The sequence below is a fragment of the Carassius carassius genome, chromosome 49 (genome assembly GCF_963082965.1).
Source record: "Carassius carassius chromosome 49, fCarCar2.1, whole genome shotgun sequence".
NCBI classification, from domain to species: domain Eukaryota; kingdom Metazoa; phylum Chordata; class Actinopteri; order Cypriniformes; family Cyprinidae; genus Carassius; species Carassius carassius.
Genome location: NC_081803.1, coordinates 1,225,725 through 1,232,500, shown reverse-complemented (window position 1 = coordinate 1,232,500; position 6,776 = coordinate 1,225,725). Strand labels below are relative to the sequence as shown.

The following is a 6,776-nucleotide window of genomic DNA, read 5'->3' as shown; positions in this document are numbered from 1 at the left end:
ATTGCACTGGCTGTTTATGGCAGGAGGGATGTTAGGCAGATTAGCATGCACTAGACAAAAGGGTTACAGGATAATTGGTTGCAAGATAAGATGAATCACAAAATGTGTTGGTGCTAGGTGGTACTGGGGGATAAATGGTAGATTTAGGTCATTTCTTAGAGAATTGTTGCTATAAAGCTTCCTTTTGTAGCTTAGTGCTAAGCTAATATTGGAGCGGATTTACGTTTTGTGATGCAAAGTGTTGTGTAGAGACTTTTAGTGAATGTGTCACTAAAACACATTTTCTACAAAACTGTCTTTTGTGTTGAACTGGAGAAATTACTTTGTCTGTGTGTGTGTTTGTTGGTGGGGGGGGGGTAGGTCTATTGCTTGAATAACTTGCAATGCATTTTTATTACATTAATATGTTGTTTTAATTATATAAGAGCACAAAAAATATATTTTGAAAACTATTTTCTATATAAAATACCTGTGGAGACATTTCTACAAAATAATTTTACACTGATTGCTTGATTGATTGACTGACTGACTGATTGAATGATTGGATGAATATAATGTTATATTCAACTGTATGAAAACAAAACTGGGTTCACGATCTGTCTAAATATGCCCGCCTTACTCCGATTTATGTACTTACAACCCATTCTCACTCCAAAGGCGTCAAAAACCGAAGCATGGTCAAGCGCCCCTAGTGTCACTTTTATGACGCCAAATGTGCCTCTTGGCGTCGAAATATCGACGCACTACCACATTCATTGCTTTCATTGGGAAACTTTTGGCGTCAGAATTTCGACGCGAGGACATGACATGTTTATCGCTATGAAATCACGTTCAAGAATTCTCATTCAGCACACATCGTGATACTTGCTGTCAGTTCCACAGTTTGGGTGAGTAGTCGTAAATACGCTCTTTTAATGCCTTTTATTAAATGTATTCTGTCTTCTTTATTAATCAGATTAGCGCCATATGTTTAATCGCTGTATTATATCGGTCATCCGCGGCTGTCTTTGAGTTTCATTGCGTTTAAATAAATGAACACAGCTGCTAACTATGCTAACTGGGGTGATTAAACTCTATCGGTCACGTGACGTGCCATAGACCTTCGATCCGATTTATATTAATTTCAGGTTCAATGATGTTGTATTTGTGGTAAAATCATGGTAATCACGACACTTACAGTAGTAATAAATAAAATGTGAAGTTAAAACACAGTAAACAGGACATTTACCATGTTTTTACCACAGTAACTAGTTTTACTATGATATATTAGTAATCAATACAACAATACAATAATCACTAAACCAGCTATGTTTGTATCACTGTAATGTTAGTGTTTTATGTGCTTTTATATGACAGATATCACAGTAATCATATGTTCTGTACCATGCTTTTAATGCCTTTTAATGTAAATCCCAAAAAATAAAACATTATAAATAAATAATAAAAAAAAAATGTTCCATCTTGCAGTTCATTCATATCAGTTTATATCTAAATATTTTGCTCACAGATCATTATTAACATTCTGTATATAATTCTATTTTATTTTCTCTCCCCTTTTTTATTATTTGTATTTTTATTTTGAGCTGAAAAGACGTAAAGGAAGCAGTCAGTCCAGTGGTGTTTCTGGAGAGGTATTCCTTCAGAAATGGAGAAGACAGAAAGCTGCGGAGGCAGACATTTGCAGCAGTAAGTCTGTGATAGTTTGTCTCTTTTATCAAACATTCTTGCTGTTATAATTTGTACAGCATTTGTTGTTTTTCTTAAACTGTTGCACTGTCCAAATACCCACACTTGCCATCTTTGCACTTGATCACTTGATTACTTATTTGACGTCTTTCCTGTATTTGGCCTAGTGTTCGAGTGTGCATGATGACCACAAGTGTGTGTCGAACTTTTCATGACCTGATGACTGTGTTTCCCAATCCTGATCCTGGAAAACCTCAACACTGCATGGTTTTGGTGTCTCTCTTATCTGACAAACACACTTTTGAGGTCTTGGAGTCTACACTGATGAGTCTACAATAATTATCAATATTTCACATACTGTACATTGATCTCGGCAAAAAGTCTGACGATTTATTCCAAAACATGATGTATGATGGGATACACTAAGCGTTGTATAGCGCTCCGGAGCAGTATTGGAGAGGTTTAGTGTGTGTTAAGGACGCTGTGCTTTGACATTATTAAGACCGGGGACAGTCTCGTTCACACACTGTCATGTACACACACTCTCAAGTGGCCAAGACTGCAAGTGTGGGTATCTGGACAGGGTCAAAGTCTTAAAAATGATCCCTAAACACAGTCGCACATCACTTGTATGATATTGTACAAGCCCCAGGACTGTCTCGTCTGACACTTTCAAAAGAATTCACATGACTATAGCTCGCTATTAATTACTTGCTTTTAATAATGGATGCATTTAACATTTAATTATACAACATCTTTACAGAGGCTGCTTTTATGGTCTAAACAAAACCCAGTGTAATGTATAAGTTGAATGTAATGTAATATTTCCTTCCTTTCTGTCTTACAGGATTGTTTGCAGATAACACTGTAGTTCTCCATCATGCACAAGGACTCACCTCGTTAACTCTTTATCCCCCGCACACACAGAAATGGTCCCTGGATCAGTGATTAGACTTTGCAGTGGTTTGATTTTTGCAGAAGATGTAACTTTGTTTTAATTATAAGCTCATGATGAATACATTACAGAACCAGTGATGAAAACAATAGTTAAACATAGTATTTTTCGCATTGATAAAGCATATGATAAAGCTCTTTTTCAAGCTTCATACAGTAAACTTTACTTGGTGTCTTAATAATGCTTTTATCATAAAAAAGCATCAGTTCTCATCAGGAGTTTTAGTAAAGGAGATATTCATACACAGTCATCCCCTAGTTCCAGTCATGAAGTGAATTCATGATGTTATTGTCAAAGGTAGCAGGTGTTTGTTTCCCTGAACACTTTCTCTGTCTTCCATTGTTCGGAAAATCAGTGTTTATTTGATGCTGTGCTGATAGAGTTTTATAGATGATATTGCACACTTGATTTGCATGTCTTCATGATGTTATTTTGTGAGTTTAAAAAATTTACATTTACATTTGGGTACATCTTTAAATGAGTTTGAAATATCAATAAATAATGGAAGATCCTTACAAAATATGCATGTTCATTATGCTTTATGTATTTATTTGTCCATCCATCCATTCATTCATTCATTCATTCATTCATTCGTTCATTCATTCATTTATTCTTTCTGTTTTTATTCCTAGAGTTCAAATGGTAGAGAATGGTAAATCACAGAAACACAAATGTGAACAATTGTAACTTTAAAACACAATGTACATTTTAGAAGCACATCATTTGATTAGTAAATATATTTTTCTTTGGTCAAAAAAACAAAACAAAAATCTTAAAAATCTGTTTTATATTTAATGAGAGGAATCTATCTGTTGTATACAACTGCGACTGCTGGGGATGTGCACATCAATATTGCCCAATGTTTGTCAAGCTGAACAACGGAGGAAGGTGTAGACGTTAATAAAACAGAATCTAATAAGTAGCAAATATTATCTATTGTTAACCGAATCTATCCCTTCAGCCGGATAACGAAAGACATCTGTCATAAATGGATAAGGAAGTGTGACGCCGCTGCTCAGCTTTGATGTCATTGGCTGTGAATTTTCAGGACAGTCTGTGGTTGGACTATCTTTTAACCCATATTAAACAGCACATCATGTTAAAAAGTATGTTTTGCTGCTATCATCACATTAGTAATATATTAAGTCAACAATGAAGTGTCGCTATCTTGAGAAAAATTACATCTTTAGCGAGATCCTATCCCTAACCCTATGCATAACTTCAATGAACTACAAAAAACCGCCCCCTAGTGTTGCCTTTCCATAGATAGAACGACGGAGGCTTGTGGGTAATGTAGTTTAAAACTTTTTATTAACGAAACAAAATAAATTATTTATTTTAAGTAAAACTGGATATCTAAATATGTTCAATGTACAAACCTATATGATATATTTGAAAGGCAGGCTGAAATGTGGTATTTTACAGTGAGCAATATTTTAAATGCCTTTATAATAGCTATCCATTTATTTCTGAAAAATGAGCTCAACATTATTTTATCAGCATAACATAAGTAGTAATCCTGCTGATTTTCGCTTTGATACGTTAATTGGACTCTGATTTACAGCCATTTGAAATGTACAGTTTTGGGCTCTTCCAGGGGGTGCTACTGGGCCCCTGGGGGTAGAAGGGCAGTAAAACCTACATATATGTGTTCTCCTCATCATGGACAACAAACTGAGCTGAGTCACATTTATATCTGACAGTTTTCACAGTCCTCTGTTTTCTATTCTTACATCATTGCTATTAAACCTTTTGACAGGACATTGTGAGGCCATCTGATGAAACATGGAAAAATTAGAAAAAAATTATTTAATAATAAATATAATAGATTATTTCTTTGATTTTTGAAGTAAATGGCAATAAACATAACGGATGAACCTGTTACACAGGTTAACCTGTTAACCCCATTACACAAGGACAAATTCATGCAGTGCTAAGAATATTAATATATATATATATATATATATATATATAAACTAATGATCAAAAATCAGTGTAAAAATGTCCTCCTCACTCCCGTATCTTGCTCCTCAGGTGCTGGACATCAGTAATGTGCGTGCTCTTATTTTAAAGCAGTACAAGATCCACATTGATCATTCCTGCTACATTCTCAGTTATCCCTCAAGTGTTTGTAACAATAAAGCCCATGGCACCATCTTGTAATGCAAAATAATTAATCTCGTAACTTTGTTACTAAAATATAAAAAATAACTTTCTGGTGCACTGATGTCCCAGATGTTATTAATCCGATCAAAAATGTTTATGTCTTAAGTAAAAAATAATGCCAATAATTAATATGTAGTTTTTCCAAGTCTAAAATAAGCACATATGACCCTACCTAGTAAAATTATGTATTTACCAAGAATCTTCAGAACACAATATTCACCATTTTCATTTTATTGAAGCATAGACTATAGTTGATAAAGAAGCATCAAGACAAATAAGATTCAAGGAAAATAATTATTTATCATCAAAAATACATTAACCTCATATATTAATCAGTTCACACAGATGAGTGATGAAATGTCCTTAAAAGTCACGCAGTCCCATCCAGTCATCTGTGATACAGGTCATGTGATACATATAAGACATTTGATACTGTTTCAGAAAAAAATGATTGCTTATCATCACATCTAAACTGGTTTCATCTCCCCATCGTGATCTTCTTCTCTTGTGTCTGGAAACAGTTTGTGGTTGATATCCAGCACTGATGTGGTGTAGCTTGTTCTCAGCCAGAGGATCTCTCAGTCCTAACATCCCAGACCTGGTCAAAGTGAAACAAACAATCCAGATGAAGTTGTTTAATGGACAGAGAGCTCAGCTTATGTTCTGTGTGATTGTAGCAGTGTGAGCAACTATGACCCTTGTAGTATTGTACACATACCATTCTTCAAGCTGCTTTAAGACCTTTAGAGAAGCTTTTTCTCTGAAGACAATTTACCACATCCTCTTGTTTCACTTCTTTCAAGAGCATCACTTGGTCAAAACCCCTCATTTGGCTGATGAGATCATCTGTACAAATTAAATTACTGCAATAAATATTTCATTCTGCAAGAATTAAGGCAAAGGTCTTGCTCATGAGACTCCATTAGCATGTGTAGCTCTCAGAGACTCTAGAATTCATCTATTGTTGCAGTAAATGTGTCTTTCTTCCTCTAGAATCTTTCTCCAAAGTTCTTGACTTCTCTCACAAATGTGTTTTAGTCTGTGCAGTGTAAGGCCTTGCTTCAAAACAATCAACTATCAATCCACAATTTATAACACAACATTTACAAAACAATGAAATAATGTGAATTGGTGTTCATATCAACTAAACCAATTTCATGATACTTTTAAAACAGGTGGTGTGGTTTTAAAAACATAAGATTAAAAATGTCCAGTCACACTTTGCTTACATGCTGTAATTGTAATAATATATATAAAAAAAATTGTCCTGTAACACATAACACAGCATTGCTTCAACACACACATACCAGAGGACTTGTGTTTGTTTGAGCACAAGATGGCCGTCTTCATTCCTCATCCTGAGCAAATCATTTCCTTGCTTCCTTCTCTTCTGTGAAACAAGATAATCTCTACTTACTCTGTGCAATTAATATTGCTCATTAAACATATAATTAAGTTTAAAGTAAGATTCAGATCAGAGCATTTGAGGAGTAAATGTTGATTCAAAAATATTTTAACCAAATGTACCTGGGAAGAGCTGATCATGGCTAGATTCGCTGAGACTCAGTTATAGCTCTTTTAGTTTTTAGGAAGGTTTGTGAGGGTTGGCTCACCAAAAACTTCTGAAAAAGAAGAACAGCATTATCTGCAAACAATCCTGTAAGACAGAAAGGGAGTAAATATTATTAATTATGTGCAACTTGTACATTACACTGGGTTTTGTTTAGACCATAAAAGCAGCCTCTGTAAAGATGTTGTATAATTAAATGTTAAATGCATGCATTATTAAAAGCAAGTAATTAATAGCAAGCTATAGTGATATGAATTCTTTTGATAATGTCAGATGAGACAATATCATACAAGTGTTAAACTGAATTATTAAGACTGTGATGTGCGACTGTGTTTAGGGATCATTTTTAAGACTTTGACCCTGTCCAGATACCCACACTAGAAGTCTTGGCCACTTGAG

The 6,776-nt window shown here is 34.6% G+C and overlaps 2 long non-coding RNA genes across 2 annotated transcripts; one reads left to right on the top strand and one right to left on the bottom strand.

The window, feature by feature from the left end:
• The first annotated feature begins 838 nt into the window (after window positions 1–838).
• On the top strand, window positions 839–2,760 carry LOC132132416 (uncharacterized). The gene is made up of 3 exons (XR_009429034.1): window positions 839–887; window positions 1,584–1,686; window positions 2,534–2,760. It is a non-coding gene; the product is annotated as an uncharacterized LOC132132416 (long non-coding RNA).
• Window positions 2,761–5,091: 2,331 nt separating this feature from the next.
• Window positions 5,092–6,184, bottom strand: LOC132132111 (uncharacterized). The gene is made up of 3 exons (XR_009429010.1): window positions 6,115–6,184; window positions 5,526–5,653; window positions 5,092–5,405 (listed from the first exon to the last, which is right to left on the bottom strand). It is a non-coding gene; the product is annotated as an uncharacterized LOC132132111 (long non-coding RNA).
• Between the last annotated feature and the right edge of the window lie 592 nt (window positions 6,185–6,776).